General features: G+C 42.1%; 1 long non-coding RNA gene across 4 annotated transcripts; it reads right to left on the bottom strand.

The window, feature by feature from the left end:
• Positions 1 to 15,224: 15,224 nt before the first annotated feature.
• Positions 15,225 to 17,722, bottom strand: LOC106358267. 4 transcript variants are annotated; one of them, XR_007319927.1, is made up of 7 exons: positions 17,201 to 17,722; positions 17,045 to 17,121; positions 16,869 to 16,967; positions 16,407 to 16,657; positions 16,093 to 16,144; positions 15,925 to 16,011; positions 15,225 to 15,521 (listed from the first exon to the last, which is right to left on the bottom strand). It is a non-coding gene; the product is annotated as an uncharacterized LOC106358267 (long non-coding RNA). The 4 variants fall into 4 exon arrangements; XR_007319926.1 differs by lacking the exon at positions 16,869 to 16,967 and having other exon boundaries at positions 15,225 to 15,291; positions 15,395 to 15,521; positions 17,201 to 17,718; XR_007319928.1 differs by lacking the exon at positions 16,869 to 16,967 and having other exon boundaries at positions 17,045 to 17,109; positions 17,201 to 17,717.

Below are 17,722 nucleotides of genomic sequence, written 5' to 3'. Positions count from 1 at the left end.
TTCGTAGTTCGTCTTGGAGTTAAGGTTCGTATGACTAGTTTTCCAGCGAGACCTTTACGGTCTGGTTTTTATGTAGAGGTTATCAGGCATGTTGCTGCCGATGGCATTTTATATGGGTGTAGAAGGAAGACTACGAGTTGTCATCTCGTAATCTAACTCTGTGTGAACTGCTATATCCGTGATCTGTTTCGAGAGTTTTTCGCAGTGTGTAAACTTGCGGGATTTCTGAAGACGCTCGAATATTGGCAAAGAGACAAATTTTGGGATCTCGTATCAAGGTTTTTGAAACTATGCCTAGAGATGTTAGAGACCAGTGCGCTGGGTTTAGGGCAAGACCTAGGTTTACTCCTGGTTTTAGAGGGTGCGATGACTAATTCGACTTACGTATCCCGTTTCAGTTTCATCCTGATTCCATACCGATTTAAAGTCCGCGATAGGTTCTCGGCTTATACGACTTGTATGGTTGGAACCGAGCATCTCTCCAAGGACAATTTTTAAGCCTCCTGGAAGTGCTGACCAAAAATTTTGGGTTTCTTTTATAGTGCTATTATCCTTGTGTCGGATGTACGAGAGTCATCTCTACGAGATGGCTAAGACTGTTTAGGACGTTAAGAGTTTGTTGTGATCAGCAACAAACTTAATGGTTAAAATTACCGTTTGGAGTCTTCGCGAAGGATATGTTTTGAGAAGATGTTAGTGCGCATGACTGTCTGGTCTTCCAAGAAAGTGTTTTTATCGAGGAAGGAAATTTCGTCCAAGAACGAATCTTCAGGCGTCTGCGACGTCTCGCGATGCTGAAGATTTGTTATTCTTTTGTATGCCGCGTTTCGTGCTTGAAATGTTCGCGGGCTTGAAGATGTTTCGTGATGTTGCAAAGGATTAGTCTTAGCCCTGCTTTTGGGAAACATTCTGGTTTGACTACGGATGTTCGCAGCCAGAATTGTTGTTCCTGTTTGGATTTGATTTGCGATCGAGGAGTTAGGACCAAGGGGTCGCGTAAATTTGTCCCCGGAAAGAGGCATCCTCCTATACCGTGCTTTGTGTGGTGTTGGCCTTCCGAGATTTCTTTCGTGTCTATTTGAGGATGTTCAGTATAGCTATAGGAGCCATGTTAAGTGTTTTCCTTACATGCCGCATTTTACGAGTAAAACACAGCGGGCTTAAAGTGAATCATAGTATATGGAACTTGGTCAATTTTTGACAAGTGGAACCTTTCCGTTAAGTGTTTGGTTGTTAGGACTGAGTTTCGTTATGACGAATTTACCGTATGATTCCCGTTTTTGGGTGGTACAATAATTGTTTGTGTAATCGTTACTTGGCGTTTCAAGACAAATTCCGGATTACCGTTTAGCCGTCAGGTTATTGGAGCGGTGGTCGCTCAATTGTTTTGGCTTTGCATGAAGGTTGTGCTCAGCTTTATAGCCAAGGACGTTGTTGCCATAGGATTAGACCATGACACTTTCGTGCTGTCAATAAGGTCAAGTCGGTTAGAATCGTCCTTAAAGGGGATGCTGTAACCTAGTTTGGCTTTGAAGGAAAGGCGTAATTGGGCGAATGACGAATGGCGTTTATCGAGATTGATAGGCCGAGTATGCCCATGGTGGTAGAAAACGTTTTTCCACTTTAGGGTAAATTTATACGATGAAAGTTTCGTATAATGTTTCCTTTATTTGTATGGAAGTTGTTTTCTTTTTTTCTGAGGGAGATAAAGCCTAAGAAGCTCGATACAGAGCCCGTGCGGAGTCAGTTGCGGGGTGATTTCCTGCTCGGACGTGACAAAGCGGAATGAGAGCGGATGCCTGTGAGTCGCGGGGCTAAAGAATGAGATCTTTCAGATCGTAGTCTGAGGAAGTAAAGTTTATATTGTTTGTCCAATATCGGATCATACAGCTTGGTTTTTTGCTATAAGGAAAGTACTTTTTCGTAAAACCTGTTACGTTTACTTTCGAAAGTTACTTCGTATGACATGATCTGATTATACGAAGGATTTTTTGCGTAAGTAACGGGCGACCGGTTTTTACGAATTTATTAAATTGACGCGACATATGGAGATGTAAAAATAACGATGTTTCCGCAGATTTTGAGAAACGTTTTCGCTTTTTTTATTCTTCGGTGAAAGTTTCTCTGAGTCACTCATGGAGTTTTACCAAAGGTTATTTCATCGAGATCTAGTCGCGAAACGTTTTTGCAGATTTCTTGAATGAATCACTTAAACAGCGATAGACTTAGTCGACGAGCGGGGAGGACGTGTTCTCTTTGTCGTATTTTCGGTTACTTTTGTTCTTGATTTTGCATTGTCGAAAATGTTTTTGATGTTTTTCCGTGAGTCGGTTGGTTTAACGGAAAATGAGAGTGATGCTTTGATGCCTGAAGATTTCTCGTATAAAGATTCTAATACGAAACTCGTTTTATCAAATCGGAAAAGATCTTTATGACTTCAGCAAATCATCGACTTTCATTCTGAAGTTTGGCAGAGGTTTTCTAAACGAATGATTGCGATGATAGATGTTGTATAGTCTTTGAGAATTTTTCCAACATGGTTTGGATCAGTTCCTAGAGTTTAGACGAATCTAAGATTGTCGTTTGCTTTTAGGACGATCTTGACGAGACATCGCATTGTATGAATATTTTTCCGCATATTTCTACGAGAGTTTGCTTTGTCGAAATCGTTTTCTTGTCGAAAGCGTTTTCTTGATATTGACGAGACATCGCATTGTTTGAATATGTTTTTGAAGTATTGGAGTATACGAGTATAGTATACGCACCTACTCCGTCCCTTTTTTTCTCGAGGAATAGAATGATCGACAGTCCGAGTCGGTTTGAAGACGACGCTTGGACTGTGATTTGGTTGTTTCAAGGTTGAAGACTTGGAATATGTCGGTTCCGAGAGAACTACCAGAAACGAATCGGTTTTAAGACGACGTTCATGTCTCTAGTTTTTTCTCTCCTTAGGAAGCGAGCTTGATATGCGTGGCGATTTTTCTCGATTTTCGGAGAGTTTAGATCGGTTTGCAAGATCTGGACGAACAGTTATGGAACAATATATCGAGACAGGAAAAATCACCTAAGACTTAGTTCGCTAGACTATCCACCTAGGTTTTACGTTCCCTAAAGTTCTATGGCAGTCTCAAAGTTCTGCAGAAGGGTAAGGAGATAGCGGTGGCAACACCGGAAACTGATGTCGAGCTTACGGGTGAAGCTCAGGTGAGGCATGCGACTCACCACAACCATAATGTCGTGAGTGACATGATTAATGAGCTTGAGAACCTACCTCCAGCTTTGGGTATTGGGGATTTGGGTGATGCGCTGAAGGAAAGGTCCGAGTCAGAGGGCTCGGGCTCAGGGTCAAGCGAAGATCAGTCCAAGCTTGACTGGGCACTGGTGGGAAGGCTTTCTTCTTCGCCGACTGATAGGGAGACTAGGAAAAGGGTTCTAAGTGATAGCAAGGACAAGGGTGAAGCGATAGTTTCACCATCCCGGTTCAGTGTGCTTGCGATTGAGGATAATGAGGAGGCAGAGGCTGGTGAAGAAGTCAATGATAATGAAGATTTAGAGGAAGGGGAAATGGTTGATGAGCAGAAGGCAAGTGTAAAGAAGGATATGACCAAGAACGGTCGGCTCCGAATAGGCACAAGTCTAAAGCTTAGTAAGCAAATTCCTTGGCGTACTAAAGAGATGAAGGCGTCAAGGACTCAAACCAATTCCAAAAAAACTTCCAGCCGGAAGTTATGATGTCCTTCTTCGTATGGAACATGTGTGGCTTCAATATGCCACGCAAACACAGAGAGGTTAAAAGGTGGATTCAGGCAGTGAAGTTTTTATTTGGTTGTGTATTGGATACGAGGGGTTCAGCAGGAGAAGTTTGAAGTTTGTATGGTAGAAGCATTCCCGGGGTGGGCCTCTTTGGCAAACTATGAGTACAATCAGTTCGGTCGTATTTGGTTCTGTTGGTCTGATAGAGCAGTAGTCACCAAACTTTACAGCAGCTTGCAGGTCATTTCCTGTGCAGTACAGGTTCCGGAAACAGGGGAGCAGTTTATTTGTTCGGCAGTGTATGCCTCTAATTGTGAGATGGAAAGACGGAGACTGTGGGAAGAGCTGAGAGGCACTCAGGCGGCTTACCAGCACCTTGATATGCCGTGGATAGTTATAGGGGAATTCAACGTCACCTTGACCACAGGAGAGCATTCTCGAGGCACTATTCCGCAATCACAGATTGGTATGAGACAGTTTCAAGATGTTGTGGATGATTGTTGCTTAACTGATTTAGCCTATACTGGAGCATTGTTTACGTTGTTGAATAAGCAAGATGGGGATCCTATTGGAAAGAAGCTTGATAGGGCTTTGATCAATCAGGCATGGCTTAGAGTTTATCCACATTCTTTTTCTCGTTTTGAGGCGGGGGGGGGGGGGGGTATCTCAGACCACACTCGATGTGTGGTTCAACTCTCAGGAGATCTCAATGAAACCAGGAAGCCTATTCGTTTCTTCAATTATCTCACTGACCACCATGATTTTCTGCCAGTAGTTAAGAGAGTTTGGGAGTCGGCGCCGATCATTCTTCACTCACGGGGAGCGCTGGGTTGTTTCCAAGCCAAGCTCAAGTCGCTGAAGTATGATATGAGACTGCTCAATAAAACGCACTATGGAGACTTGCCAAGTAAAACAAAGCAAGCTTTCGAGGAGATGTGTAGGTGTCAGAATCTTGCGCTTCAGGATCCCAATCCGGTGACTTTTGCAGCAGCAGCTGAATCATCTGACAGGTGGAACAAGCTATCCAACATTGAGGAGAAGTTCTTTCGTCAGAAGTCTTGTGTTAGATGGTTGGGAGCTGGTGATCAGAACACAGTTTTTTTCCATCGAGCAGTACAAACAAGATCTTCCAGGAATACAATAAAGAGACTAGTTAATGGGGCCAGAGAAACTCTCACTAAGATGTGTGATATTAAGAGGGAAGCAGTTTAGCATTTTCATAGATATCTGCAAGTCCAGGATCAGGGAGATGAAGAGGATCCTTTACCCTTTCTGCAGGATTTGCTCACCTATCGCTGTGCCACTGATGCCGCTGCAGGGTTGGTAGCTCCCGTAAATGCAGGCAAAATTATTTCAGCTCTACACGCACTCCCAAACAACAAGGTCTCTGGACCAGATGGCTTCACCAAAGAGTTCTATATTGCTGCTTGGCCTATTATTGGGGAAGAATTCAATACAGCAGTGAAATCATTCTTCTTGTATGGCTTCCTGCCGACATGAATCAATGCTACGATTCTCACGCTCATTCCAAAATCAGAGGATGCACAGAGTATGAAGGACTATAGGCCAATTGCCTGCTGTAACCTAATATACAAAGTCATCTCCAAAGTCCTCGCGCGCAGGCTCAAAGCCATTCTGCCGGATGCAATTGAGCATAATCAGACTGGCTTCATCAAGGGACGGCTGCTGGTAGAAAACATTCTCCTAGCATTGGAACTTGTGAATGTGTATCACAGAAGTACAAATTCTAAACGTGCAACAGTAAAGTTTGACATCTCGAAGGCTTTTGACACGGTCAAATGGACTTTTATTACCTCTGTTCTTAAGGCTATGGGGCTCCCATCGCAGTTTATTCTCTGGATCAAGGTATGCATCTCCACTGCAGCTTTCTCCATGTCGGTAAATGGTAGTCAAGAAGGCGTCTTCACTAGCGCAAGGGGGATTCGTCAGGGCTGCTCCTTATCACCTTATCTCTATGTCATTTTAAACAATGTACTGTCCAAGATGTTGAATAAAGCAGCGTTATCTCATCTGTTCGACTATCATCCGCAATGTAGAGAAGTCCAGCTCACACACCTCAGCTTTTCTGATGACATTCTGGTGTTTACGGATGGTTCAGTAAGGTCCTTGAGAGGGTTTCTTGATGTTATGAAGCAGTTTGCTAGCATATCCGGACTTCATATCAATGCAGCAAAATCTTCAATCTTTGTCGCAGGACAGAGTATAGGGCCTTTGATCAATGAATCTGAGCGTATTGGTGTCAAGATTGGAACACTACCAGTTCGATATTTGGGCATGCCTCTCACAACTAAGGCTCTCACGAGGAACGACTATGTGGAAACAGAAATTCGCACTGTCGATTTCCGTTTAAATTAGGAAAGTAGGAGAACCCTAGTTTCCCAGAGGTCTCGGATATCTGCTAATACCACACGCCAAGCAATCAGAACACGAAACGAGAACAATAATAAAATAAGAAATCGAAAAAAGAGAGCAAGATAGTTCTTATTCCGAATCTGCGTTTGAGCGTTTACAACAAGGTAAGTGCCTGGGCTACGAGAGCTGTCGGCGAGATTCCTAGTTCTAAAAACCCTAAGATGGCAAAAACCTGATTGAGTCGCAGCTCGAATAACAAAAATGGAAAATTACCTAAATTCGCTCTAAGTGCTAAGTTTGCTGTGAAAAAGTTCTCCTCTCCATACATCTCGCCTAGGACTCCTTATATACTCCGTCCTAGGTCGGTGTACGCTTTTCCCCTTATGCCCTTAAGCCGTCATAGCCAAAAATGGAGATATTCCATTTTCCCGATCTTCGTAATTATCTTCCAAAACTTCGTATTTATCCGCGGAAACTTGACATTTATCTTTTCATGCGAACCAAGCGTAAACCGTCCTATGATTTACGGGCTGTTGGTTGAGAAATCGTAAAGTGGGCTTCGAGTCATGTCTTAGGTCCCTTTGGGCCGTCTTTTGGCTTGGAGCGTTTATTACGGCTACTTTCGATAAAAACGAACTTTCCGTGGTTTTTATCATAAAGTTTGATTGATGACTTCAAATGTCGAGAAACATGAAATGGGTTTGTTACGGTCTTCGGGAGATAGCGTCAAAGAGTAGACGAGAATGCATGGATTCGTGTTGTATTCGTCGTTTCGGAAAAGCTCAGTCGCTACTTAACGACCGAACGGTACGCACGCTCGATCGCTACGTAGCGACCAATCGGGATGCGCGCTCGGTCGTAGTTCTGTTTTATGCCGCGAGTATTCTTACTCGGCGGTTGTCGCCGTGCTGACCGCCTTGATCGTGGTGACCGTGGCAGGGTCAATAATTTTACCCGGGTGTTCCGGTCGAGTTGTAGTGTCGGCTTCAGAATCGTGTTGAGTTTCGATGTCCGAAGCGTTCGCGTCAGCAGACGATATCGAATCGTCTTTCTTTGAGGTGTTTTCGGCCGAGGGTTGAGCTGTCTTCGTACGCTTGCGAGTTGGCATTGCGGGAGTCGCAACGTTTCTTAACTTATGCTCCGCGAGGAAGCATAGCCGCGACTGTTTCTGACAACCCCAGATGGCTGTGACTCCGTTTTGGGTTGGGAATTTGACGCCGAGGTGGTATGTAGATGGAACGGCTTTCATTGCGTTGAGCCACGGAGTTCCCATGATCACATTATAGATGGCAGGATGATCGACCACCGTGAAATCGATGATTTTTGTGATTTCTTTGGCCATGACTAGCAGCTGGATCAATCCGAGAGTCATCGACACTTCGCCCAAAAAACCCGTAAGTGATTTTGGCGTTGGAATTACTTCTCCGAGTTTGATATTCATCCGACTGAGAGTGTCGCGGAAGATAACATTGACCGTGCTTCCCGTGTCAATGAGGACTCTCCCGACTTCCAGGTCTCGTATGACCAGATCTATGACGAGTGGATCGCAATGAGGTTGATCGATCCCGCCGGCTTCGTCCTTCGTAAAGGTTATTGAGCTGCTTTGACCATCACGGGGAGGGGGCCATATAGGCTAGTTTGCACTTGATTCGGCCTTTTGTTGGTATGCCTTGATGGCCGAAACCGTATCGTTGCAGTACTGTGATCCTCCGATAATCATGTTGACTCTGCGACGATTGTTGTCGTTTCCTTTGTCGTCCGGCCTTCTTCCGCGTTTATCCCCGGATTGGTTTCTTTGAGGGGACTTCTCCGCAGGCGGATTTCTGTCTGTCTTCGGGGGGCGATCAGTCTCGAGGATGAGATCTTTCACGCTGGTTATTTCCGAGAGCTCTCCAGCTAGTAGTTTCACAGCCAGCCTCGCTCCCAAGACTTTGTAGTTAGTCATGGAGTGTCCCCGGGACTGGTGGAACTCGCAGAAGGTGTTTTCGTCATATCCTTGATTGCGAGTCCACGTATTACCTGTGGTTCGGCCTTGACCGAACTGATCACGTAATTGTGCGCCCCTTGGAGCTCTTCCCCCTCGTGAAGGACGTACTTGTCATTACGAGAGTTTTTCTTCTTCGTTTTTGGGTCTACATCTTTCGAGGACGGTCTCGTCGACTTATGTTTTTGCGACAAGACTTTTGTTTCCTCTTCGATTATGATGTAGTCCGTCACCTTATTGAGGGCGTCATGGATCGTTCGCGGTTTGTCGAGGGTTATCCACTTTCTGAATTTCGACTTGTACCAGAGCGTCTTTCTGAGCGCGTCAATGGCCACTTTGTCGCTTATCCCGCTGACCCTGGACATCACCAGCTTAAACCGGCTGATAAACTCGCGGAGGGGTTCGTCTTCCCTCTGGGACAGACTCAAGAGATCGACATCAGAAGTTTCTCTATCTATGAACATAGAGTACTGCTTGAGAAATTCCGATGCGAGCTGTCGGAAACTCCCGATTGAGTTTCGCTTAAGGCGTGCGAACAATTCGAGCGCCGCTCCTTCCAGATTCTCAACGGATAGACGGCAATAGCCGGCGTCTTTTTGACTGTCCTTCAGTCTGGCCTTTCCCATCGTGATGTGGAAAGCCTGAAGGGGTGCTTTAGGATCACTCGTACCATCATACCTTAGTACTTTGATTTTTCCCTAATCAGATACCCTCATATCGGAGATGCGAGCGGTGAAGGGCGTCTTCCGAGCCCCCTTCAGCAACCTGTCGATCTCAGGGGCAGCACTGGTAGCGTGATGGATATGGGATTTTACGGCCCTTATTTCCGCTGCAGTTTTGGCGATGTAATCGCGAAGATCACGAATGTCCGACGTCTCGTGAGCAGGTTTCCGAGCTTGTCGGCGTTTGCTGCAAGTGGTCTCGGTTTGCTTTTCGGTTAGCTCTTCCTGTTCATTCCAATAGAGAATTTCCTCCTGTTCCGTCATTGGCTTATCGAACGGAGAGCTTTCCCGAGCAGATCGGCTTCTTGTCCTTCTCGGATGTCTGTCAGCATCCTCCTTGGTATCGTTGGAGACATTGGTGGGATCCAAGTTGACGTGTTCGACTTCATTAACCTTCTAGCCCTTCGCGGGAAGTGGAGGACTCTCAAAGTTCCTTTTCTTGGCAGGGGATGTTTCGTTAGGGTTTTGGCCCGAAGGTTGATCCCGCGATGTTGCAGGCCTGTCGAGTGGGGTTACGAAGTCGAGTCTTTTCCCGCGAACCTTCGCGGTTCCGCGGGGACGGATTGCGCGAGTCCTTGCCGTTAAGGTTTCGACCTGTTTGGTCAAGGTATTCACGAGCTTATCATGTTCTTCCGACATTTTTTCATAGGTGGCAAACATCTTTTTAAACTCCTCGAGCGTCGCAGCGTTGGTTGGTGTGTTGGCCGCAGAGATATCCGCTGCTGGAGTGTGGAGATTAGTGTCGCTTCTTCCGTTGAGAGGAGTTTGTACGTTATCCGCGTCGTCAGTTGGCATGTCTGGTTGAGCGTGATGTGGCTGAGAGTTAGATTGATCCGTACCCCCCCCCCCCCTCCTTCTAGCGCCAAACTGTGGGAACCGAAATTTGCACTGTCGATTTCCGTTTAAATTAGGAAAGTAGGAGAACCCTAGTTTCCCAAAGGTCCCAGATATCTGCTAATACCACACGCCAAGCAATCAAAACACGAAACAAGAACAGTAATAAAATAAGAAATCAAAAAAAGAGAGCAAGATAGTTCTTATTCCGAATCTGCGTATGAGCGTTTACAACAAGGTAAGTGCCTAGCCTATGAGAGCTGTCGGCGAGATTCCTAGTTCTAAAAACACTAAGACGGCAAAAGCCTAATTGAGTCGCAGCTCGAATAACAAAAACGGAAAATTGCCTAAAATCGCTCTAAGTGCTAAGTTTGCTGTGAAAAAGTTCTCCTCTCCATGCCTCCCACCTAGGACTCCTTATATACTCCCTCCTAGGTTGGTTTACACTTTTCCCCTTCTGCGCTTAAGCCGTCATAGCCAAAAATGGAGATATTCCATTTTTTCCCGATCTTCGTAATTATCTTCCAAAACTTCGTATTTATCCGCAGAAACTTGAAATTTATCTTTTCATGCGAACCAAGCGTAAACCATTGGATAGTTTACGGGCTGTTGGTTAAGAAATCGTAAAGTGGGCTTCGAGTCATGTCTTAGGTCCCTTTGGGCCATCTTTTGGCTCGGAGCATTTATTACCGCTTCTTACGATAAAAACGAACTTTCTGCGGTTTTTATCGTAATGTTTGATTGATGACTTCAAATGTCGGAAAACATGAAATGGGTTTGCTATGGTCTTCGGGAGATAGCATCAAAGAGTATGCGAGAATGCATGGATTCGTGTCGTTCGTCGTTTCATAAAAGCTCGGTCGCTACTTAGCGACCGAACGGTACGCACACTCGGTCGCTACGTAGCGACCAATCGGGATGCGCGCTCGGTCGCTACATAGCGACCGAGCTTTGCTCGAGCTCGAGCTACGTAGCGACGGAGCGGGACATGTGCTCGGCCGCTATGTGGCGACCGAGCTTGGATCGAGGTCGCTACGTAGCGACCAGGTAGTGTGCATGTTCGGTCATTGCGTAGTGACCGAGCTTGGCTTGTCCGTGTTCCGATCGTTGCACTCTAACCTATCCGTGGCTGGTTTAGATACGTTTCCGTTACCATGGGACAGCTTGTGTTTGATCTAACCAGAACTCGAACAAGGTTTTATCTCGAGATCATGTGTCATGACATAATTTGTCGCGGAAAGAGATTCACACTTGGTTTTGCGGAGGTTTGGATATTAACTTCGTCGTAACCTTTTTCGACTCCAACAGATTACGAGCCTTTGATTGATAGTCCGAGGGAGATTGTTGTCTTGGAGAAACAAGTGTCTTTCATACGCAGGTCGACTGCAATTGATTAAGTCGGTCATCTCAAGTATAGTTAACTTTTGGAGCCAAGCGTTCATCTTGCCTAAAGCTTGTTTGGACGAGATTGAAAGTATGTGCAGTGCATTTCTGTGGTCTGGATCTCCAAATCAAACTCATAAGGCCAAGGTTGCATGGAAGGATCATTGTGTCCCAAAGGAGGAGGGAGGGTTGGGAATTCACAGGCTTCATGACTCTTCTATGGTGTTTGCGATGAGTCTAATTTGGAAGATATTCTCACTTAAGAGTTCCTTGTGGCTCTCCTGGATACAACAGTACCTGCTGAGGAAAAATTCTTTTTGGGATGTTAAAGAAAATGGGAAGGGATCGTGGGTTTGGAGGAAGCTCTTGAAGGTGAGATCAGCTGTGTATGATTTCATTAGGTACGAGGTCAAAGATGGTCACACTGCCTATTTCTGGTTTGATAATTGGCTTGGAATGGGAAAGCTTATTGACATTACTGGAGTTGTTGGAACTTATCATCTGGGAGTGGCGCGAAATGCGCGGGTGAGTGATGCGGTTTCACATTCAGTCTGGAATGTTCGGGGCCATCGAAGTCGTTACTTCCATACGCTTTATGATCGAATTCAAGCAGAGCAAGTTCCTCTAGAATCTCATGGTAGTGATATGGTGCTGTGGAGAGAATCAGAAGATAATTACAAGCCTTGTTTCTCCTCCTCAAAGACTTGGGAGCAAATCAGGAGCCGAAAGGCTATTGTATTCTGGAACAAAGTGGTGTGGTTCACACAGGCTGTTCCCCGCTTTTCCTTTATTGTGTGGTTGGCAGTGAAGAATCGTCTCTCAATAGGAGATAGAATGAGGGCCTGGGGTATCCAGCAGGCGTGTTTATTGTGCGGGGAAATAGACGAGACTCGGGATCATGTCTTCTTTGCATGCCCATACTCCTTCACAGTATGGGGTAGGGTTGCATACAGACTGACTGGGGCTCAGACTGGCCCAGACTGGATGACTACACTGCAGTTTGTAAGTACGAATTCGCTTCAGATCATGGATAGGATTCTACTTAAGATGGAATTTCAGACTTCTATTTATCACTTATGGAAGGAGAGGAATGAAAGACGGCATCACACTGGATTCCGGACAGTTGATCAGTTAGTTAAAACCATTGCTAAGACTGTGCGAAACAGGATTAAATCTCTGCGATACAGGGCTGACCATAAGCTTACTGGCTTGATGTGCCGATGGTTCGAAGTTTCAGCATAACACATAGAACTCTGAGAGCTTTCTTTACAACCTTGTTTATTTCTAGTTTCCTATAGGGCCTTTGTAATTTCCTACTTTTTCTACTTGATCAATAAATTTCACATTTCATCAAAAAAAAATATCGATCGATTGTCAGAAAGACAATATCGATCGATGCTTCTAGCTAAGCCCTAGGTGCAGGTTGATAATGCTCACTAGTCTCCTAGATCAGCGGTTAGCTCTCTCTAGCAGTCCTAGCATGACATATTAGATTCAGGACAAGATGATCAAGGATGCTTGACACATGAAAATTCCTAGGTTCATGTTCTAGTTAGCAAGGCTAAAACAAGCGTTAAGAACAATCAATCAATGAATATCACAACTTAGAAAATCTGTAGTTGGGGCTAATTCCTCTAACCTATTTGAACCCTGAATCTAACAAGTAAACTACTCAGACATAGCTAAGCAATTAATGACACAAAATATAAATAAAAACTGCATAAAATAGAATAGATGAATCAATGGAATTCCAATCACAAATCTCTCTATGATTTTCTCTCCTAAAACTCTCTCTCTCCTGCTGAAAGTAAGAATACAATGGTGGCCAAAAGCTCTCTTTTGCCTCCTAACACTTAGGCAAGTATATAACTATTAGGTTAAAAATTTGTCAGGGGTAATCTTTTAATTTGGTGAAACCTTGGGTTTAAAGTCGGCTGGAACCAAATCGCGCTTCTCACGTCTCGACATCGATCGATGGTACATGAAGTACATCGATCGATTGCTTCTTCTTCGTATCGACCTCTAATGGCCAGCTCAGATAAAATCTCTTTTAAGCTCCTAAATGCTCCATAATCATCACTTTACTCCAAGATACTTCTGAACCTGAAAACATACCTAATAGGGTAGAATATATAATATATAGATAGTAAAACATTTATATACCATGGATGAAAATGGGTCAAATTCATGGTATATCAACTCCCCAGACTTACCCTTTTGCTTGTCCTCAAGCAAAAAAAACAGGCAGTCTCTGTGAAAGAGGTTTGAAAACAGCAGGGACTTACAGATTTAAAACATAGAAATCACCACCTCTACAATTTCGCAAACCACATCTAAAAAGTCCTAATCACAAAAGCACATTATGCAATATCCTAGCTCCTAGCTTAGCAACCAAATTCAACTAGTCTACAACTCAATAAATCATGTCTGACATTCCCCTCTACTAACCTCATTTCGTAGGATAAATATAAAAGTGCATGCTTTACCTTGGGAGTGTCGATCACAGGATGCAAGGATTTTCAGACAAGTATCTGGAACAGGAGGAACTGCAGGTAAATCTTAGTTCCTAATTTCTCTCTCTCTAATTTCTCTCTTGAGTCAAAGTCTTCTTCCATTGCAGGATCAGTGACCAAGATTGGATAGGCTTCCATGAATCAAGACTTAATGGTGGTTGCCACCAAGTCCTGTTCACTTCTTTTTGACCTATATCCAAGAATTATTTGTGAAGCGAGCCTTGAAGATTGCCGCCTCCAAGTCCCGTTCGAATTCTTTTATTGGAATCTTTATGAATCAAGCCTTAATGGTTTTGGCCACCAAATCATGTTCAGACTCCTCCTAACTAGATCCTAAGTCCTAACTAAGTAGTAAATTTTGGTTTCTTTTTCTTTTTAATAATACTAGGTCCGTGTCCGCGCTACGCGCGGATTATATACTTTTAATTTTTTTTAAAATTGATTTTTTCGTCCCAGTATGCTAATTGTATTATTTGGAATTTGTATTAAATTTTGTAAATGTTTCGCATATCTATTTTAAGTTATAACTTGTTTGTATTTTTGTTTGATTTAAATTGAAATATAAAATTTTAACATTTTCCATTTAACACATTTTGTGTTGTTATATAACAGATTTTTATTTTTTTAATCCATACATTAATATGACTACCACACTAAATATGGGGAATATATATTACCAAAATTTCTATATGAAAACCTAATATTACCTGGTATTTTATCTGAAAACTCAAATTATCTTGTATATTTATCATAATTTACCAAACCAATTGGTAAACCTGAAATTGATTGGAACCGTTTTTTCCAGATATTAATTGGTTTTCAACATTATTATCCAAACCAAATAAAAAGTCGAGATAATGGGACTGAAACCAAGTTTAATTTCATAAATACCCGTACATATCTTATATATTTTTAGAACTGAAAATTATATAAAAAATATATGTTGAGCCTAAATGTAGACATCAAATTTTTAAGTTTTTTTTTAATTTTAAAATAAATATATTTATAGTTGAAATATCAAATCTAATCTTTGTCTTATTCAACATATCATGTGTTACTATAAGATTGATTTCAAATTTTAATCCAAAAATAACTAATATGGCTACAAGTCTAAATGCAGGAAAAGTAGATTAATTTTGGGGTTATTTAAAAAAAAAATTTAGAGAGATGGTAGAAAGAGATGGGATGAAAAAAGAAGATAGAGAATGCCATAATGGAATTTTGATTAGTTTGTGAATTTTGTTTTTTTTAGTTATCAGGTGTAATTTATGTTTAATCTTTGCTTTGTTATTTTTCCTTCTTATTTGTCCTTACATTAATTCTTTACTTGTGAGATGTAGAACTCATTTTAGGTGTTAAAGGTCATAACTTCAATTGTCTGAATGCCTCCCCTTTTTTTTGCCTTTTTCTTTTCTCAATTGACCACACAAAGGTTTTAGTTCATCAGTTTATAACTTCTCTTAGAGGTTCGTTTATTTCTGTGAACACCTTTTTTTATATATTAGAAACAAAGAAATGTATATGTAACACATGTTTACAAATCTGAATACAATGATAATATCCAATATCTCTGCTTTGGAAATTTCATTGTAAAAGCGAAAAAACAAATTCTTGGACGATTCCAGGCAGATTGATCATCCCACGTGTGTTTAGTTAGCACAATAGAAAATAAAAGATGAATGATATATCTATCATCTTTAACATTCTCTCAGCTACTGTAACGTAGTCTCTGAGATAGACACAAAACAATGAATGGGAATAAATACATGTTTTTGTATATCTTTTTCAAGTTCTTGGCATCTGTTTGACTACTAAAATAAAAATGAGCTTACTTTCTAATTAGTTTGGTCTGTGGATCCTCTTGAACGCAATATGGTTCTTTCCATTTCCCATGATGCACTGGACCGAACGTGCCATTACCGGTTCCTTTAGCTCATCGAGATTGTCATTCTTGATGATCTAGAAACAATCAATAACAAAATAATCAGACCAAGGTTGGAAATTGCACCAGATTATTATACTTTTTGTTTGACTCTTGACATGTCTGAAAACTTTATGAGACACTGGCACAAATCCAGATTTCAAATGCAAACAAATAAAAGTGATAACATGTATAAGATTCTAAAGTTGATCATATCTGCAAATAAAAGTTCATGGTTCTCTAAATTCAAACTAACACTGACACCATCATGCTGACATGCATTGACGCATGGTAACATGGCCTCAGAGAGTGCCTTTGCAAATATTTCGGAAAGGAAGTCATGAGGGATCGATCAACTTCCATGTTTAAACAAAATGAAAGAACTCTGAGATTCAAGCCTGTAAGAAGAAGATGTTACTATAGGATTTTGGTTCTAGTCACCTGAATAATTATCTTCTGGAAAGGATGTCTTTCCATGATAGTTCAGTTACTCAAGAGCACCAGACATGCTTAATAACTCAAGGTCTCCTGCAAGCCAAACAGAATAAGAGCGTTTACAATTCAAAAAGAGAATATCTCAGGCTAACCAATAAGAAATTCATCACTTACTTGTCATCATGAACAGAAACTCCACACTATGCATCATTAGCAAAGAAAGAGCCTGAAACATGAGCAAGATCGTCATGAAACCATACATTTTAACCAATTAAACTACAAATTATTGCAAATTTCTCTCTGGGAATGGGCTTAACTGAGTGCCTCTATATATAACTTTGTCACACTATGCATGGATTCGCTTTTTCTCCCATGAATCACATCATAGAGAATACATAACAGAAAGCCTATTTTTTCTGGGAAAAAAAGCTTATTTTTTTCTGGAAAAAAAAATTGCTGTCACCAATGTTAATGATATTCATATTTACCTCCTAAGCATGTACACGATTTCTTCCAAATTTTTTAATTGGAGGAAAGTGATTCCTTAGAAGACTTTTCTGACCTTCATCTCTTGTCTAAGTTGGTCCCTTTCACAATGCCAGTCAAAGGATCTCTGCAAAATGAAGTCTTCCCCTTCATCATAGGTTATACCTTAGAACACAGTTAAAATCCCAGAAGAATGGGATCAGGCATGCTGCTGCTAAATTAGCTTTGACTTCTCCATGCCAATGCTTGAATTCTGGGAGACAGAGAAACACGTCCAATACCAACATTAAAGTAGTCAACAACCTAAGCTCAGGACTGGCATTGTGAAGCAATATTGTAATATATGAACATATACTGTCAGATACCATCCTAGGACTGTAATGGATACAAATAGTGATAGCACTTGGACTTTGCTTGTTAACATCAAGACTGACTTAGCAAGATCTCAGATGCAATTTACAAACCTAGTTGAAACGTTGATGTTGATAAGTTAAGAGTACAGATTTGCCATATAGCTTTTCTCGTGAAGTAAGCTAAGTCTTTAGTTTCTTATATCTCAGTTACTGCAGAACAGGAAGAAACACTCAACGTATGCATTTCCCAACTAAAAGCCACAAGCATTAAACATTTATGTATATACCTCTAAATTATCTCCTTCTCCTGAAAAATATTTCTTCCCTTAGACTCCAAGTCAAACTCAATCTTCTGCATACAAATCTAAAGCAAAGTTCTGAACTTTACTGAAACCCACAAACCAATATAGTGCTTTTTAGATTCTAACCAACAAAGGTCGTACCTGAACATCAAGATGCATGAGAGCAGCGGAAGGAATAAATTGACGTGGCAGTATAGTACTTTTTCATTTGACCGGTTCCGTCGCTATGTTTGATCGGCACGTCGGAGAACACAACGGCCTTGCCGTTTGGCGGAGAGACACCGGTTTTGCCGGTACGATTGACCAGCTCCGCGGAGGAGACACCGCTCTTTCTGTTTGGTTTCTTCGAGATAAGATTGCCGCAAACAGTGGATTTGCTGTTAGAATTCATAGCCTTAGAGAATACACACAATTTTGTGTGTAATAAATCTGGGAAAAAAGAATTATAAAGAAACTTAGGGGTAGAAAGGCGAAAGGGAGCCATAAAGGAGATTTCGCAGGATTTATTGCACAGAAATGGAGTAGTGTGTGGATTGATCGACGATCAGTTGAAGAAGTGGAAACGACGAAGATAGGAGAGGCATAAGAGATTCATCGTCTCAACTTTATCGCTGTAGGGTTCTTTTGGATTGGGCTTTTGGGCCAAATTTTACAATTTACGGA

The sequence above is a fragment of the Brassica napus genome, chromosome C2, assembly GCF_020379485.1.
Source record: "Brassica napus cultivar Da-Ae chromosome C2, Da-Ae, whole genome shotgun sequence".
Classification (NCBI taxonomy): Eukaryota; Viridiplantae; Streptophyta; class Magnoliopsida; order Brassicales; family Brassicaceae; genus Brassica; species Brassica napus.
This window is presented reverse-complemented; position numbering and strand designations above follow the sequence as displayed.